General features: G+C 42.4%; 1 non-coding gene across 1 annotated transcript; it reads left to right on the top strand.

The window, feature by feature from the left end:
* The first annotated feature begins 2,490 nt into the window (after nucleotides 1–2,490).
* On the top strand, nucleotides 2,491–2,594 carry LOC130953640 (small nucleolar RNA R71). The gene has a single exon (XR_009075807.1). It is a non-coding gene; the product is annotated as a small nucleolar RNA R71 (small nucleolar RNA).
* Nucleotides 2,595–2,911: the final 317 nt, after the last annotated feature.

A 2,911-nucleotide genomic window follows, 5' to 3' on the forward strand; every position in this document is an offset into this window, starting at 1 on the left:
TGCTTTTACCACACCAAACCTAGAATGTTGCTCGCCCTCGAGCAAAAGAAGAAAGAATAGAAGAAGGAGAAGAAGATATGGAGGAGAGGGAGAGATGGTTGTGTTTCGGCCATGTAGGGTGGGTTTGGGTGGGAAGGATGGATGGATGTGAGTGGTGAAGAGGTGATGGGGAAGAGAGATTGAGGTGATTGGTGAAGGGATTTTGGGAAAGTGTGTTATAGGATTATTAGGAGGTAAGGTGGGAATATGTTAGGTGGGGATCCTGTGGGGTCCACAGATCCTGAGGTGTCAAGGAATTACATCCCTGCACCAATTAGGCATGTAAAATGCCTTTGCATGCAATTCTGGCGTTTAAACGCCGAAGTGATGCACATTCTGGGCATTCAACGCCCAGATGCAGCATGTTTTTGGCGTTGAACGCCAGTTCTATGCTTGTTACTGGCGTTAAGCGCCAGCTTTCCTCAAGGCACATTCCTGGAGTTCAAACGCCAGGATGTTGCTTGTTTCTGGTGTTCAGCACCAGAAACATGCTCTTTTTTGGCATTGAACGCCAGCCAGATACACCTTACTGGCGTTTAAACGCCAGTAAGTCCTTCCTCCAGGGTGTGATTTTTCTTCTGCTGTTTTTGATTCTGTTTTTAATTTTAGTATTTTTTTCGTGACTCCACATGATCATGAACCTAATAAAACACAAAATAACAATCAAATAAATTTAAAATTAGATAAAAATTGGGTTGCCTCCCAACAAGCGCTCTTTTAATGTCATTAGCTTGACAGTGGGCTCTCATGGAGCCACAAAGGTGATTAGGTCAATGTTGTATAGTCCCAACACCAAACTTAGAGTTTGGTTGTGGGGATTCAACACCAAACTTAGAGTTTGGTTGTGGCCTCCCAACACCAAACTTAGAGTTTGACTGTGGGGGCTCTGTTTGACACTGTACTGAGAGAAGCTTTTCATGCTTCCTCTCCATGGTTACAGAGGGAAGTCTTTGAGCTTTAAACACAAGGTAGTCCCCATTCAATTGAAGGACTAATTCTCCCCTGTTAACATCTATCACAGCTTCTGTTGTGGCTAGGAAGGGTCTTCCAAGGATGATGCATTCATCTTCTTCCTTCCTAGTGTCTAAGATTATGAAATCAGCAGGGATGTAAAGGCCTTCAACCTTTACTAACACGTCCTCTACTAATCCATAAGCTTATCTTACTGACTTATCTGCCAATTGCAGTGAGAATAAGGCAGGCTGTACCTCAATGATCCCTAGTTTCTCCAGTAGAGAGAGTGGCATAAGATTTATGCCTGACCCACAGGTCACACAGAGCCTTGTTAAAGGTCATGGTTCCTATAGTACATGGTATTAAGAATTTACCAGGATCTTGTCTCTTTTGAGGTAAAGTTTTCTGAATTCATGTATCTAGTTCGCTAATGAGCAAGGGAGATTCACCTTCCCAAGTCTCATTACCAAACAACTTGGCATTCAGCTTCATGATAGCTCCTAGATATTAAGCAACTTGCTCTCCATTTACATCTTCATCCTCTTCTGAGGAAGAATAGTCTTCAGAGCTCATGAATGGCAGAAGGAGATTTAGTGGAATCTCTCTATGGTCTCTATATGAGCCTCAAATTCCTTTAGGTCCTCAATAGGGAACTCCTTCTTACTTGAGGGACGTCCCAGGAGGTCTTCCTCACTAGGATTTTCGTCCTTCTCCTCCCTTGTGCATTTGGCCATTTTGATCACATCAATGGCTTTCCACTCTCCTTTTGGATTCTCTTTTATATTGCTTGGGAGAATACTGGGAGGAGTTTCAACAACTTTCTTACTCAGCTGGCCTACTTGTGCCTCCAAATTTCTAATGGAGGACCTTGTTTCACTCATGAAACTTAAGGTGGCCTTTGACAGATCAGAGACTAAATTTGCTAAATTAGAAGGGCTCTGCTCAGAATTCTCTGTCTGTTGCTGAGAAGATGATGGAAAAGGCTTGTTATTACTGAGCCTATTTCTTCCACCATTATTAAAGCCTTGTTGAGGCTTTTGTTGATCCTTCCATGATAAATTTGGATGATTTCTCCATGATGAGTTATAGGTATTTCCATAAGGTTCACCCATGTAATTAACCTCTGCCATTGCAGGGTTCTCAGGATCATAAGCTTCTTCAGAAGCTGCCTCTTTAGTACTGTTGGATGCATTCTGCCATCCATTCAGACTTTGAGAGATCATGTTGACTTGCTGACTCAACACTTTGTTCTGAGCCAATATGGCATTCAGAGCATCAATTTCAAGAACTCCCTTCCTCTGAGGCGTCCCACTATTCACGGAATTCCTCTCAGAAGTGTACATGAATTGGTTATTTGCAACCATGTCAATAAGTTCTTGAGCCTCTTCAGGCGTTTTCTTTAGGTGAATAGATCCACCTGCAGAATGGTCCAATGACATCTTGGAAAACTCAGATAGGCCATAATAGAATATATCTAATATGGTCCATTCTGAAAACATGTCAGAAGGACACTTTTTGGTCATCTGCTTGTATCTTTCCCAAGCTTCATAGAGGGATTCACCATCTTTTTGCTTGAAGGTCTGAACATCCACTCTAAGCTTGCTCAGCTTTTGAGGAGGAAAGAATTTATCCAAGAAGGCCGTGACCAGCTTATCCTAGGAGTCCAGGCTATCTTTAGGTTGTGAGTGCAACCATGTTCTAGCTCTGTCTCTTACAGCAAAAGGGAAAAGCATGAGCCTGTAGACTTCAGGATCTACTCCATTCGTCTTAACAGTCTCACAAATCTGCAAGAACTCAGTTAAAAACTGGTAAGGATCTTCAGATGTAAGTCCATAAAACTTGCAGTTCTGTTGCATTAAAGCAACTAGTTGAGGCTTAAGCTCAAAATTGTTGGCTCCAATGGTAGGAATGGAGATGC

This window comes from Arachis stenosperma, chromosome 1 (assembly GCF_014773155.1).
Source record: "Arachis stenosperma cultivar V10309 chromosome 1, arast.V10309.gnm1.PFL2, whole genome shotgun sequence".
Taxonomy (NCBI): Eukaryota; Viridiplantae; Streptophyta; class Magnoliopsida; order Fabales; family Fabaceae; genus Arachis; species Arachis stenosperma.